Raw genomic sequence first — 17,248 nt, 5'->3', positions numbered from 1 at the left:
GCCTGCTTAGAGCGCTGGGAGCCTCGCTGATCTTTGGCTCCCGCTGCCACACGCAGCGATGCGCGCTGGCCAGCGGGAGAGCAACGATCAAAAAATGGCCCAGGATGATGATGCACGATCAGCGATACCCGGCAGGGGGCCCGGTCGCTGATGTGTCACACACAGCGATGTCGCTGGCCAGATCGCTGTGGCGTCACAAAATCAGCGATCTCGCTAGCGATCTCGCTGTGTGTGACTGGGCCATTAGGATACTTTGGGTGATTGTCCCACACAAATATTTATGTAGGACAAATATTGATGAATATTTTAGTGCAATAGACAGTAAGATAAACTGTTGTTATGTAGCCTGGGTTATGTGGTCCTAAATATTTCTCCAGTATTTGCAGCTATGGTATAGTAGTTAGGGATAGGTATTTCCCATTCTATGTGTACTCGGTATCTATAGGATAAGTGTAATTGATGTGATACTTTTTAACTTTAAATATAAATATAAATAAATTTAGCAACAGCCTACGGATTTACATCATCAGGTAACCGAGAAAAGAGATCCAGCATAATGATTTTTGTAAATAACAATATTTATTGATATACAATAAAATATAATTTTAAAATAACAATTAATTAATCTAATTGATGTTTTCTGTGTTTTTTTATAAAATGTATTTCATCAATTTCTTTTCTTCTGATTATTTAGATTTTACATCATTTTTTCGGGATATTTACTAATATTGTGGGGGATTCCTGATTTTCATTTACTATGGAGGAAGATTGCCCTGGAGCATGCCTATAATATTGTGAAATGGATTTCACAATTTTTGTTATTTATTGAGGAAGACTTTTCTGAGCATGCTTAGAATTTTGTGAAATGTAATCATGTGAAATGTTCTTATTTGCACTTTATCACTTTGCATTATGTCTGATGTACTTTAGATTGGAAACTTAATTAAATCAGGGCTTTGTTATTTATTATAGTTTTTATTTAGTAAGATTGCTCTTATGCACTTTATAATATTATGAAATTGAATTTTGTGAAATTCCCATATTTGCACCTTGTCACTTTGCACTTATGTACTTTATATGAGATATTTAAGCATATCTTGGGTTTCAGTATTCATTATAGTATATTTATATTATGTATGATTATTAATAAAAAATTGATTATTGATTAAGATCACTGTTTTCACTAGTGCACTTTTTTGTAATTATTTTCCCCTCACTTTCACTCCCCCAGTTATCCTTATTATTATTTGCACCTTATAATATTTATTTTCTTTGGGCGGTTATTGGTAAACTTGAGAGGTGAATACAGCCCTTTTCACACATTTTCACATTTTCATTAACATCGCAAATGACTATCACGTCTCCCTTTCACAGTGCACTTGCGCTGGATCTAGTGCACTGTTCATTTCCGGGTGCGCTCCACCATTGAGCCTCATGCGTTGCAGCATGCAGTTCAAGGAGCGCGTCACTGGAAGTGACGTTTTTTCCAGCTGCACAGATCCGTGCAAGCGCCACCGACGTCAGAGTGATGATGCTGTATCACTCCCCTATTCAAAATATTCTCCCCAGATTGGTGCTTTGGGCTATTTAAAGGGAATCTGTACCCTGAAAGAGAAGAAAAAGGAGTTAGATTATACTCACCCAGGGGCGGTCCAGGTCCAGTTCGGGTCCGGAGGGAGTCGCAGTCTGCTCCGGCGCCTCCCATCTTGCAGCGATGACGTCCTCTTTATTCCTGCTCGTCGCGGCTCTGACGCAGGCGCACTGCTCTGCCCTGTTGAGGGAAGAGCAGAATACTGCAGTGCACAGGCGCCGGACCTCTCCCAGCGCCTGCACACTGCAGGACTCTGCTCTGCCCTCAACAGGGCAGAGCAGTGCGCCTGCACAGGAGCCACTACAGGAAGGAAAGAAGAGGATGGCATCGAATGAAGATGTGAGGTGCCGAACCGGACGGCGACACCCATCGGACTGGACCGGACTCCGGTGTGAGTATAATCTAACTCTTTTTTCTTATCTTTCAGCTTACATCGGGGGCTTATCTACAGCATTACAGAATGCTGTAGATAAGCCCCTGATGTCAGTGCCGGCAGCTCATATTTGAATAAAGGGGTGACAGATTCCCTTTAATCACATGCCACCCACAACTTAAACACCCCCCCGGAAGAAGCTAGTGTGAAACGCGCGTTGGTGTGGAGGAGGTCACACCACTCGGAGTCACCGCTGTCCTGCCTATGAGGTAATCTAGTGTTTGGGTCCCCTGTATATTTATCTACCCTCTGTATACCTTTTTCAGAATTTCTATTCAGATTTATTGCTACATATACTTCGGTGTTGGTATATAGATAGGCAATTATATTTATGTGTATGCTATTCATGGGATGCATGTATATTTAATACTGACATCATGTGACTTAGGCCTCTTTCACACATCAGTTTTTTGCCGTCAGGCGCGATCCGGCTTTTTTTTGTAAAACCGGATCCGGCAAAATGCAATGCCGGATCCAGTTTTTCCCCATTGACTTGCATTAGCGCCGGATCGTGCCGGATGGCATAGCGTTTCATCCGTTTTTTGCCGGATCCGGCAACTTGTCTCATTCCGGCGTCTGGAAAAAACGGCTACTGTAACGTTTTTTGTCTCCGGCGAAAAAGCCGGAAGCGCCGGATCCGGCGCTTCCAGCTTTTTGCTACAATGAAAGTCTATGGGCGCCGGAATGCGCCGGATCCAGAAAAAGACGGATCCAGCCACCGGATCCGTTTTTTTAAGCCTGCGCATGCTCAGATCCAATTGGCCAGCCCCCAGGAACAGATATAACCTGCTAGACGGATCCAGCAAAAAAACGGATCCGTTTCTACAGTTCTCCAAAATTTATGCCGGATCCGTTTTTTCTAAAAATAGCCGGATCCTGCCTGACGGCAAAAAACTGATGTGTGAAAGTAGCCTTAGGCTACTTTCACACATCAGGTTTTTGCCGTCAGGCGCGATCCGGCGTCGTGCCGGAACGCCGGATCCGGCAAATGTTTCGTAAAACCTGATGTGACGGATCCGGTTTTCTGCCGGATCCGTCTTTTTCTGGACAGACAAAACCGGATCCGTCTCATCCGGTTCATCCGTTTTTCTATCCGTTTTTCGACGGATTACGCCGGATCCGGTTTTTAAAATTGACCCATGTGGCCTTCCGAACGGGATTGGCTACTGGAAAACTATATATAGCATGTTCCTACAGCCCTTCTTTGACAGGTTGTAGAGGAGAAAGTGCAGGTTGGAGAGAAGAGCAAGTTACTGGCAAAGATGGATGTTGTCATTGGAAATATTTTGAAGAATTTGGCGGATTTTACAGCGGAGGCAAATTGTTTGAGGGTGATTGTTCTGGAGAAGGAGAGAGCGAGACAGCAGCGCATCAGGCATCGTAGACGACGTTTGTGGATCCACCCCATCACAGCCAAGAGAATGACGCGTGGGGTCTATTCTACACTATGCATGGACCTTCGACGAAACCCGGATAAATTTTTTGGATATGTTAGGATGAAAATGGAGAATTTTGATTACTTGGTGGAGCGCATTGCACACCGCATAAGAAAAGCGGACACCTATTGCCGCTTCTCTGTTTCACCCGCAGAGCGTCTGATGGTGACTTTAAGGTAAGCCACATTTATTGGATATGATCGCATCAGAGCACACTTTCACAGCAATCTTGTTGGTGGTAGTTTGTATCTCCAAGTGTTATAGGTCAGTTTTGGTATGTAATGCTGTGATTTAAAACTAATTTATTGTTTTTTAATTCCCCACAGATTTCTTGCAACTGGAGAATCCCTTTTGTCACTGCATTTCCAGTACAGACTCGGGATTTCCACCATATCTGGAATTGTGAAGTACACATGCCGTGCACTGTGGGACTCCTTAGCTGAAGAGTTTTTACCAGAGCCCACAACAGAGAGGTGGATTGAAATTGCTGACAAGTTTCAACAGATATGTCAGTTTCCAAACTGCTTGGGCGCTGTGGACGGGAAACATATCCGCATTGTAAAGCCAGCTGGATCGGGATCTGAATATTTCAATTACAAGAAATATTTTTCAATTGTCCTCATGGCCATCGCTGACGCGGAATACAAATTTATTGCGGTTGATATTGGGGCCTATGGCTGCTCCAATGACTCTCAAGTTTTCAAACTGTCTGCCATGGGGCGTAAACTGTATGGAAACACCTTCCAGTTCCCACCACCTAGACCGCTGCCGCAAACATCTGGTCCACCTATGCCATTTGTCTGTGTAGGGGATGAAGCCTTCCAGCTGTCAGAACACCTTTTGAAACCATACTCTAGCAGAGGATTGACAAGACCAAAACGCATTTTTAATTACCGCCTCACAAGAGCAAGAAGAATGGTTGAATGTACCTTTGGTATTCTGACAGCCAAATGGCGGGTCCTATTGACTGCGATCAACCTCAAGACAGAAACTGTGGACGAGGTGATCAAAGCGTGCGTGGTACTCCACAATTTTGTTATCTGCAAGGAACCCATTTCCATTGAGGACACCTCTGAAGAAACCACCTTGCAAGATTACCATGACATTACCACTAGAAGTTCTGTGACGGTTTCAGTAATGAGGGACAATTTTGCACTATACTTTATGTCACCTCAAGGCAGAGTACACTGGCAGGATGACAGAGTGTGAAAGATTTGTGCCCAAACGTGTGTACCTTCTGTACCAACAGTATATACCTTTGCCAACCAAAGTTGGCTATCTTGTCATGGTGTCTATTTTTAGCTTTAGGCCACAGGTGTGTACCTGGTTGTGTTTTATGCAAAGTATTTCACCTTTTAACAAAAGTTGTGTACATTGTTAGGAAATCACCAACAATAAACACAACTTTTTAGGTGAAATACTTTGCTTCAAGCACAACCAGGAACACAACTGTGGAAAAAAGCTAAAATTTACCCACAGTTATACACCTAGTTTTGAATACCATTTCACCTTTTAAATACCCTGTATTTAACCTTTTTCGCCGCAGAAAGAAATGACAGACAACCAGTGTAAAATAATTTAACTTTTATTGAAAAATGTTTTTTTAGTAAACTTTTTAAAAATTTTAATAAACTTGTTTAATAAAACTTTGAAACTATAAAACTGAAACCATAAAACTGGTCATTTTTATTTAAATACACACATTATAAATCTGTGTAGTGTGTGGTGGAAATACTGCTGTAGGGGCTGCGGGACACTTCGACACTGGGAGTGTGGAGAGAGGACTGGGATCGTGGTGGGGAAGGAACAGTTAGAGGTGAAGGTGTGGAAAAAACTACAGAATGGGTGGACATGTGGGAAGCAGAAGAGGTGGTGGGTGGTGGAGTGGAGGGTTGGGCAGGGACTGTAGGAGCAGATGATGTTGATGGCAAGTTGTATGGGGAAGGACTTTGGTACGGGGCAGGTTGCTGGAAGTGGGGAGATGTCTGGTACGGGGCAGGTTGCTGGAAGTGGGGAGATGTCTGGTACGGGGCAGGTTGCTGGAAGTGGGGAGATGTCTGGTACGGGGCAGGTTGCTGGAAGTGGGGAGATGTCTGGTACTGTGGAGGTTGCTGGTACTGGGGAGTTTGCAGGTACTGTGGAGGTTGCTGGTACTGGGGAGGTTGCTGGTGCTGGGGAGGTTGCTGGTGCTGGGGAGGTGGATGGTGCTGGGGAGGTGGATGTTGCTGGGGAGGTGGATGGTGCTGGGGAGGTGGATGGTGCTGGGGAGGTGGATGGTGCTGGGGAGGTGGATGGTATGTAATAGGAGGGGGAGGATGGAAAGTGGCTGGAGGTGGATGGTATGTAATAGGAGGGGGAGGATGGAAAGTGGCTGGAGGGGGTGTAGATGTAATAGGAGGGGGAGGATGGAAAGTGGCTTGAGGGGGTGTAGATGTAATAGGAGGGGGAGGATGGAAAGTGGCTGGAGGGGGTGCAGGTGGAGGAACTACTGTGGTGGGAAGAGGAGGAGGAGGTTGGGAGGTAACTTGCTGGAGAGCAGCGTGGCATGAATGCATTACATGCATCTGCTGGGCAGGAGAGAGCGTTTCCATGCGCTCCACAACAGACCTGAAAAAGGTGTGGTTTGGCGAAGATCTTGCTTCTGAATGCATGGTTTGCAGAAGTGTCTTCACCTCCAGAATGCTGGAGTTGATCTGCTGAAAGCCTGCGGATATTTGCTCTGACAAGACTTTTAGACAGTTCTGGAAAGATGCATTCAGATGCAAGAACTCTGGCGCATAAGTCTTTTCCTGACCCCTCTGCCGCTGCCGCCCAGTACCCGCAGGTGTACTAGAGGTGGCAGGGGCAGAAGGGTGGGGTAAAGGGAAAGCGATCTCCTCACCAGCAGCTTCATGTAATGTAGGCGGCCACGATGCTCCTGTGCTGGTGGATGGGACAGATGGGTCGAATGTGTTGGAAGGCTGGGAAGTTGCAGATGTACCGGGGCGGTCGAAGTGTCCCTCGGTGCCGGTCTCCTGAGGGATCGCCTCAGAAGGGTCCAATCGTGCCGGCTCCCGAGTGCTGCTCACCGTGCTGTGGAATAAAGAGAAAAAAAAAAAATTAAAATACTGACATGGTATGGTCCTGGCTGAAAAAAAAAAGTTACATCTAACATTTTTTTTCACATGTGGTGTGTAATATTTACCTTCTGGTGACCATTGTTTCCCGGAGGAACGACAGGGCTTCTGCGTACTTGTACTTGCTCCTGCGTCCTCCAGATCCACTCGGGGCCCGCATCTCTTTATTGAACTCCTTCTTGAAACGATCTCTCACAGACCGCCACCGATTCACAATTCTGTTCCCTGAAACGAGAAAGGAGTGGTTAGTATACAACATCAGTGTTTCCCAAACTCCAGTCCTCATGGTCCCCAGGGGTCATGTTTTCAGGATTTCCATAGTAAATAGAAATCCTGAACACATGATCCGTGGGGACCACGAGGACTGGAGTTCGGGAAACACTGGTTTACATCAAGCAACCGGTACTGTATATACTTACGCTCTTTAATCTGGGCCCGAGCTTCGAGGTCCTCCCAGCGGCCCACAAGGAGCGAACAGATTTCCTCCCAGAGTCGTCGGGTAACGATCAGGTCAGCGTGGCGGCGGTCAGCCATATTCCAGAGCGGCTCCCTTTCTCTGACGAGATTGATGAGGCGGTCCACATCAATCCCTCCATCCTCACCGTCAGAGTCGGGAGCCCGCTGTGAAGGCTGTTAAAGAAAAAGACAAAAATAACATAATTAGCCTCCACAAAAGAAATGAAATAAAAAGTGCAAAAAAACAAAGCAAAAATATTTATACTTACACGCTGGTGACCGCCGCGTTGCTGTCGCCGACGACCCTGGGAGGCACTGCGAGGACCTCTTGGCCAAGCACCAGATTGGGAAGACTAGAGAAGAAAACAAAAAATGTTATGTCTTTGGATGTAGGCATTTGTTTGCTGTGTGTGGTCTGCAGAACATTGTTTTCTATGTGTTGTGTGTAGTGTGATGTTGTGTTTCTGCGTTTGATGCAAAAAACTTACCAATTGTGAGCCCACTCCAGGTGTCTGTCCACCCCTTCCTTCTTCTTCTGGGAGCTCCTCTTCATCTTGTGATTCCTGTTTTGAAATAAAAGGCAATGAATAGACATATATTACAGAGAAGATGGATTTTGGAAATAAAAACTTACCGTCAAACGCTGACGATGCGAGGGAGGGCTCCCAGAAGATGATGTGCTGTCTTCCTGGTGGCCACACTCCATGCCTGTGGGTGGTGTTCCAGCTGCTGCCATTGCTGCTGCTGCTGCATCTATTGGGCGGCTGTTGAATAAAGAGAAACAAAGGGCCAATGAATATCTTGATATTCTATAGCCCTAGTTTGGAGGAATGGGTGATTTGATAATTACCGTCTCTCATCTGCTGCTGGACTCCCCTCCCGTTGTTCAGCATGCTGCTCCAATTGGGATGGTGCTGATGGTGCTGCTGCAGATGTCTCCTGCCTTCTCCTGCGCCTGGTTGCTGTCTTGGGTGGCATGTTGGGTGTGGCTGTGGGTCCCACTGTCTTGCTTTTATATATGTCTTGTGGGCAGAGCTACTGAGCATGCTCAGACCAAAAAACCGGATCCGGCGCATTGCGGCGCTCATAGGCTTTCATTGTGTGAAAAAGCCGGACGCGCCGGATCCGGCGTGTCCGGCTTTTTCGCCGGAGACAAAAAACGTTACAGTCACCGTTTTTTCCAGACGCCGGATCGCGACACATTGCGACACATTGCCGGATCCGGCAAAAACCGGATGAAACGCATGGCCATCCGGCGCGATCCGGCGCAAATGCAAGTCAATGGGGGGGAAACCGGATCCGGCATTGCATTTCGCCGGATCCGGTTTCTGTCAAAAGCGCCGGATCGCGCCTGACGGCGAAAACCTGATGTGTGAAAGAGGCCTTAGTTATTTTCACTTTTTGGCATAGTATTTATATTTAGAGGGGTAGCCTGGCAACTTTAATAAGTTTATTATTTCAAAAGGACACTTTATAGCAGTTTTTGGTGACGGTGAATATTATGGTATTGTTTACCTCCTACTGGGCATTTTTGTTATTTAAAAATTATGTTTTAATGTATATCAATAAATATGGTTTTTCTAAAAAAAATCATTATGCTGGATCTCTTTTCTCGGTTACCTGATGATGTAAATCCATAGGTTGTTGCTTGATTCATGTTTTGACGTGCCAGTCTTTCTTGATTTGGTTTGTGGACGATTTTTTATATAATAATATAAATAAATTAGCATTTTTGGATCATGTTGTTCCTTTATTTTTTACTTCATTTTCTCTTTTGATGTTCTGCGCATATAAATAGTTGGGGGTGAAATCCTGTTATTAGATTCCCTTTAAATCTCCCACCCTATGCTGATTCTATCTCAGTCCACACAGCAACGCTAAAAAAGGAGCTGCAGATAACAGAAAATTTCAGCCTGTTGTGCTTGTGCTCCCATGGCCCAAGTGAAAATTAAATGTTTCAGGATTTTTTTTAAATGGATAATAATGAGAAAACATTGCCAAACAATGTGGAAATTATGTCATTTTATGATGATACATTCCCTTCAATTATCAGAATTTAATAGTCACTCTCAGTTTAAGTCTCAAACATTTGATTGTCATCTTTAACAAGCTATTATATAAACTTTGTCAAGACACCTCACATTGCTACTAATGAAGATGGAAAAGCGAAGAAAAACCTTACGAACAATCATTTCTTTTCACACTGCTTAATGGTACAAAAAATAGAGCTTTCTTTAACTATCAAGCTAAGTAAATATTGTGAGAAATAAAGAGATAATTAGTGATGTGTATTGTTGAGATTTAGAGATGAGCAAAGCTCGCTGCGTGTAATTTCGCTTTGTGCAGTTTCATTCTCTGTGGGCAATTGTCAAGCAATCTGTGAATAATTGCTATGGATTTTAGTGTCTTCTTTTTTGCTTTTTTTATTGATCTGGAGGATTTAGGCTGATGCACACAGCTATACTTCTACCTTCATAAGCAAGATAACCTAGGAAGGCTAGCCATCTCAGGGGTGGGAACACTCACTGAAAAAAATCTCAGGATGAGTAGAAAATGTCCTTAAACCGCTGGTAATGAAGACAGCCAGCTATTTACAGGACACTATGGACCTTTTAGAAAAGTTATCTACAATAGGTCCTCTCCCTAAGAATACCATCTTAGCCACCATGGATGTGGAATCCCTAAATTCAAACATCCCACATGAAGATGGATTATCCAGCTGCCAAATATTTCTTGAAGCTAATGGGATCCCTTTTGTGTCTGCATTAAGACTCACCAGATTTATCCTGACACACAACTTTTTTTCTTTTGGAGAGGAGATATATCTACACTTCACTGGAACTGTTATGGGTAGCAAAATGGCACCCCAGTATGCCAACCTTTTCATGGCTAAACTGGAAAATGACTTTTTAGCTTCCTGCTCCATCAAACCCTTTGCTTATTTTCATTATATCGATGACATCTTAATAATCTGAACTGAGGTTGAACAAGAACGTCTAAAATTCCATGACAAATTTAATACATTTCACCTCACAATAAACCTGACATTGTACCACTCCAAAACAGAAATCAACTTTCTGGATACCACAATAAAAGTTCAAAATGGTTCAATCCAGACATCAGTGTATCGGAAACCAATTGACCGTCCCACATACCTCAGATGGGACAGTTTCCACCCGAAAGACATTAAAAAGTCGATTGTCATGAATGGGTCAGAAGTGACATGGGCCTCCCTGTGCGGCACCAAGAATATTATGTCCTCCGGGCCCTGACTAAGATTTCTGGTGTAAGGAACTCCACAGCTCGTGATGAATTAGATGAGCTGTTACATTACCTCCCCGATGCGCCCCCATTTTGGCAGAGCTGGAAGAAACTGCTATGAAAACACCATACGTTGCTATTTTTTTGCGCAACTGCATACTGACAGTACTGTACTTTGGCTGTCATGGATCTTCTGGCTGGAGGAGAAGCACCTGGGACCTGGCATGGATCTTCTGGCTGGAGGAGAAACACCTGGCACCTGGCATGGATCTTCTGGCTGGAGGAGAAGCATCTTGCATATAAAGGTAATGTCACTTTGCCGTTCCTTGCATTAAGAAACAGGAAAAGTCTGACTTTGGATGGATAGAGCACAGTGCTACTTGACATTTTGGATGATTTTTTAAATTAAATAAAATAAATGCTTGTATTTTGGATTAAAAATAATTTTTGCATTTGGGTGTCATTAAAAATTTCCCTTCAATAGTCCCTTCAATAGTCCCATTGCTTTGCCTACTGTTGACTGCAGAATGAATTACCTAAGAATCTGTCAGTGAGCCTGTTTTTTTCAAAACAGAAAAAAACACACTTAAAAATTGGCTGCTCTGCTGGAAAGAAGTCCCTGGCTGCAATGGTCATTAGAAGGTTCTTTATTGTCCACTGCGAGTTTCAATGCTGTACTGGCATCTTTATCAAGTGTAAGAAAAACCAACAGGTTACACACACTGGTACATGGAGGTATTTATACTGCAAAAATGGGCATCAAAGTGCCTAGGGTACCACCCACTGAGGGTTGGGTTGGGGTTCAAATTCAAAAGTGCAAAGTACAGGAAATATCATAAGGAGTTGATAGGACACATAAGGAAACAGAGAGGGTGTGTGTAACTATAACAAATATTACATTATTAAACATTAGAAATACCAGTAATGGAAAATTGCTCAAACATGAATAAAGAATATATGTAGGAGAGGGGATTAGAACCTGAGAGAAGGATAACATATAAAATATGAGAGCGTAAGGGAGGACTAATACATGGAGCCATGTCAGCAATTAATCCCTTAGCAGCACGTTAAAACGGCGGCTGCTGAAAATGTCCGGGGTCTTGGCTACCAGGGGTAGCCAAGACCCCGGAGAACATGATCAGGGCCGAATTTTCCAGTGTCTGATCATGTGATCGCTGTTATTCAGTGAATAACGGCGATCACAAAAATAAAACTGTGATCGTTGTTTCAATGATTTCTCTTCTGACATGATATACATGTCAGAGGAGAGAAAAATGATGCCCACCTGAGACCCCCTGTACCGCCGCCATCCACGGGTCCTCCTGACCCGTCCCTCGTTCCTGTTGATTCCTTTTGATCACTGTGATAGACCCTATCATAGTGATCAAAATAAAATAGTAAATCAACCCCCCTTTATCACCCCCTTAGTTAGCTAAAAATGATAAAATAAATCTATATATTTTTTTCCATTCTTTGCACTTGGGATTGGGACTAGGGTTAGGGTTGGGGTTAGAATAGTTTTTTTTTCAAAAGTCAAAAAGAAAAATGATAGTATGACAGCTGGTGTTTAGCTCAAGTACTTGCTACTCGAGTTTGCTTCGGGTGCACGGGTATGCATGGAGTATAAAAAAAAACACATTTGAAAGGCTGACTCACCAAAACCCTGACTAAAGCACTAGCAGGATGCAGCAGACCTCCATTGATAAAGGCTGGGGCAGCACAGGTGCAAACCACTGGTGAGAACAGCCAGTAACCCAATATGGTCTGGCTGCCTAGTGGAAAAAATGCACACAGATAAGGCTTGCAGAGGACATCAGTCACACAGATAAGTGTGGTGCAAAGTGTCTGAACAGCCTATTAATGATGCCCATAGTATTAGCAGGCGGGCTGCTCAGCTCTGTATATATATGCATCACACAGAAAAAACCAAGCCAATATGAAGAGGTCTAGCTGCATCCTGCAAAAATGATAAAAAGTGCAAAAAGATAAAAAGATATGGGGTATTAGTTACTGTTTTGGCCAAAGCAGATTAGCTCACAACCCAACGTCAAGGGTCCCCAAATTTTGTGAGTCCCTAACACTAATACTATGCATGGAGTATCGCAGATCCTTGAATGTTTTTTTGGGGTGTCTAACAGGGACAGGGACTCAAGCATGCCACTCAAGCACCCTATATAGCACATTTATATATACACTGCCACAAGTCTCCCTACTGTGCCCCATTAATCAACTGTGACCATATATGCATGCTACCTATGTATTCACTGGAGTGATTGAAGAATATCAACATTACATAGTGTGTTTAAAAATGAAGTTGCATCACATATTATATATACTAGAGAAAAACAATAAAAGTGGTTGTGAATCCCTAATGGTTGCACCAGTTGTAATTTAAGATTTGAGCAATGTTACTTAAAGGGCAAGTACTTTACTGTTAGGTCTGATACATACAGTATACTCATACACATTAGGAGCATCTTAGAAATCTCCAGTGGAAAAAAATGAAAAAATATTTCAAAAAATGTATTTATTGTAAATACTTTAAAAATATTTTTAAAAACATTTTAAAAACATATATGTATGAATAATTAATGGAAATATGGGTGTAAAATGCTATCTATTTATATAATTGCCTTCTAAAGTTTTCATTTCCTGTTCTATCCAGATGTCGCCATATCCCAGAATTCCAAGCAGAGGAAGTTCACAGACCGCCATATTAGGACACCCAAGTGATGAGTGTCTCCATATGGAAACTGCTGCTGATACCAACCTATTGCGCGGTACCACCAGCGGAACACCGTCACAACACAGACACACACACTCTATACGCCGTACACACCACACACACAGTCACACACTCAGACTCTCAGACTCACACTCAGACTCATACACACACACTCAGACTCTCACACTCACTCACAGTCACACACACACACTCACGCAGCCTCTTGCGCGGTACCACCAGCAGAACACCGTCACACTGCACCTGCGCAAATTCCGCGCAGGCACAGTGAATCATTCGGCTGATCCCGGCGCAGATGAGCAACGTGTCTACAGGCAGAGGAAGCCGGTCACATTAAAGGGGTTTTCCCATGAACGAAAGTTAATTTTAAAAATTGTCTGTGTCTGACCGTATACGGCGCATACCACATCTCCTGGGCAGGGGAGGAAGCAAAAGACAATACTGACATTACAGCAGGAGATCACAGAGGATTCATTTTGTGAGGTAAAATATTTCACTTACTTTTTAAACAATATTTTACCTCATAAAATGTATTCTCTGCGATCTCCTGCTGTATAGCGAGATAGTGCACACACAGTCTCCTGTAGAGGATGATCACATGCAGACACAGTGTCAGTGTGTGCGTGTTCTCACCCTCCTTAACTATCAGCAAAAGACGTCCCCTTTTGTGTTATCCTGTGTGCAGTGAGCTGTCTTTACAAAACAAGGGGGTGAGAACTCTGCCCCTCCACACATTGACACTCAGTGGCGTATCCAGGGGGGGCAGCCGGGGCAGTGGCCCCGGGCGCAGGCAGCAGGGGGGCGCAGTCGGGCCGCCCGGCCGCCTAATGCAGCGGTCCGCAGTATGCCAGTATCTCCCCCTCCCCCCGGCGGCTGCGCTCTGCCGCTACCAGTCCTGGGAGTCGGCGGTTCTCTGTGTCGGCTGTCAAGCTGACAGCCGACGCAGAGAAGGAGGCCGCGCCGACTCCCAGGCAGCAATTGTACTTGGCGTCTATACAGACGCCAGTACAATTGAAGCTCTGACCGCCGGGTCAGAGCGACGTCAGCAGCGTGATCAGGTCATGTGATCACGCTGCTGACGTCACTCCCGGCGCCCAGAGCGAACGCTGGTGGTAAGTGTGCTCCACTGTGGAGCTGAAGAACCACCGAAGATGGGAGATTGGGGGGGGGTGTTCATGAGCGGAGATGGGGCTTAATGTGGGAATGGGGGTTAATGAGTGGAGATGGGGGTTAATGTGGGAATGGGGGTTAATGAGTGGAGATGGGGCTTAATGTGGGAATGGGGGTTAATGAGCGGAGATGGGGCTTAATGTGGGAATGGGGGTTAATGAGCAGAGATGGGGCTTAATATGGGAATGGGGGTTAATGAGCGGAGATGGGGCTTAATGTGGGAATGGGGGTTAATGAGCGGAGATGGGGCTTAATGTGGGAATGGGGGTTAATGAGTGGAGATGGGGTTAATGTGGGAATGGGGGTTAATGAGCGGAGATGGGGCTTAATGTGGGAATGGGGGTTAATGAGCGGAGATGGGGCTTAATGTGGGAATGGGGGTTAATGAGTGGAGATGGGGGTTAATGTGGGAATGGGGGTTAATGAGCGGAGATGGGGCTTAATGTGGGAATGGGGGTTAATGAGTGGAGATGGGGTTAATGTGGGAATGGGGGTTAATGAGCGGAGATGGGGCTTAATGTGGGAATGGGGGTTAATGAGTGGAGATGGGGGTTAATGTGGGGATGGGGGTTAATGAGTGGGGGGTTAATGAGTGGAGATGGGGGTTAATGAGTGGAGATGGGGGTTAATGAGTGGAGATGGGATTAACGTGGGGATGGGGGTTAATGAGTGGGGGTTAATGAGTGGGGGTTAATGTGTGGAGATGGGGGTTAATGAGTGGGGGGTTAATGTGTGGAGATGGGGGTTAATGTGTGGGGGTTAATGAGTGGAGATGGGATTAATGTGGGGGGTTAATGAGTGGGGGATTAATGTGGGGATTGGGGTTAATGAGTGTGGGGGTTAATGAGTGTGGGGGTTAATGAGTGGAAATGGGGGATTAATGAGTGGAGATGGGGGATTAATGAGTGGAAATGGGGGTTAATGTGTGGAGGGGTTAATGAGTGGGGATGGGGGTTAATGTGTGGGGGGATTTGGGAGTAGGGACGAGGGGTTATTGAGTGGGGATGGGTGTACTTAATGTGTGTGGGGGATTGGGGATGGGGGGATTTGGAGTGGGGGTACATAATGTGTGGGAGGATTTGGAGTGGGGGTACATAACATGTGGGGGGATTTGGGAGTAGGGACGAGGGGTTATTGAGTGGGGATGGGGGGTACTTAATGTGTGTGGGGGATTGGGGATGGGGGGGATTTGGAGTGGGGATGGTATTTAATGTATGTGAGGAAATTTGAGGACACAAAATGAAGAGTATGTATGAGGAAACAGTATGGGGGATGGGTGCAGACAGTAAGGGGTGCGAACGGGTGAATGCATGTGGACACAGTATGGAGAATCGGGGATATGTGTGAGCAGACAGTATAGAGAGTGAGGGGGTAAATATATGAGGAGACAGTATGAGGAAGGAGGGGAATAGTGTGAGGAGACAGTATATTGCAGATATTTGTATTTAGGGGCATTGTAATGACACTTCTATCTTTAAGGGCATCGTGTGGGGATTTGCTGCAGAAGACCGGAGAAGATGGACGTCGGCAGAGATGGCTGTGGATGAGAAAACTCATCATGGGGTCTAGAAGAAAAGGTGACTGACTGCAGAGACGACGTCATCTATAAGGTACCTGGATGTAAATGTTATTTGTGATACTGACTAATTCTCATGTTTTTATTCGTTAGGAACATTAAAGGGGTTGTCCAGGTTTGTGCTGAGTCTGCAGACATTCTATGTGACTGCAGACTTCTGAATTCTCACAGTGCTCACTGAACGCTGTCAGGATTCTCTCGTGCCGGTAATTTACATACATACGGTCACATGCTGACTAGACATGTGTGGCCTCACTCAGTGAAAATGAACGGAGCAAGGCCGGGCACGTCTAGTCGGAATGTGGCCAGTATACAAATCACATACTTGTGCTGACATGACTGTACATCGGCAAGGGAGAATGCTAAAAGTGTGCAGTGCATTCATTGTGAGAATTCAGAAGCTGCAATGTCAGGATTCAGCTCTGCAGGTTCCAGTACTCATCACATGGACACTTCACTCATATGCGATATTCATAGTTATGGTCCTGTGACAACGAGCTTCTCTTCCTGCTTTCAGTTTTTTACTGAACATTGAGAGCATTAGGGAGAGCAGCTCGTGGGTACATGGCTAAGTGTGCAAGTCGCATATGTACTTGGGGAGGGGGGGGCGCCGAACCAAATTCTTGCCCCGGGTGCCAGAAAGCCTAGATACGCCTCTGTTGACACTGTATATGCAGGCGCTCGGCTGAGCTAGTGTCAGTGTATGCAGGGCTGCGGTTATCCATCTGGTATGAGGACGATAATTGATAGGGGCAGAACAGTGCAAATAATTTTTATAAGGGCTACGTCCCTATATGAAGGGCTAAATAGTTCCATTTCAGTTTTGAAGGTGACAGTTTTTTTTCAGAATACAGTGTGATTATAGAACTAGATGAAGTTGGAAGTAATAATATGACGAGTTATATGTCCTATGTTGTTGGAGATGAGTCATTGAGTCAAGGATTTTTTCCTGACTATTTTGATTCACAAGGCACATTTGTGTCTGTTAAGAAGACATTTCTCTTGACAAGATGAGTTTTGTTACAAAGCCTTTGTATGTGGCAGTGCTTTTCAGTTGTTTTTTTTCAATCCTTGCCGTAATAAATAATAACATTGTTAGTTACACATCAGCAAATGATGGCTGAGGAAGGGTTTGAAGTGAAAATTATATTTTTTTGTTTTAAGGCAACCTGAAGTAGTAATTTATTGAAGAGGAATGTTCATGACCTCAAATGCTATTAACCTGAAGATATAGGGTTAATCTGAAGGTTAATAGCATAACAATGCTGCCTGGCTGTGGCTACTGACAGAGGGGCTACCAGGAGAAAATTTACCTTAATCCTCCCAGGAGTCGCTGGCTTTAAGTCAGTGTTTAAGTCAGAATTCAGTATAAACTTATTACCCTCACCCACAAAGCCCTCCATAGCTCAGCACCACCTTACATCTCCTCCCTTGCTTCAGTATACCACCCTACCCGCGCCCTCCGT

Source organism: Dendrobates tinctorius, unplaced genomic scaffold (genome assembly GCF_039654945.1).
Source record: "Dendrobates tinctorius isolate UK_male_01 unplaced genomic scaffold, ASM3965494v1 ptg000159l, whole genome shotgun sequence".
Taxonomy (NCBI): Eukaryota; Metazoa; Chordata; class Amphibia; order Anura; family Dendrobatidae; genus Dendrobates; species Dendrobates tinctorius.
The sequence above is the reverse complement of the archived record's forward strand: the minus strand, read 5'-3'. Positions refer to the sequence as shown.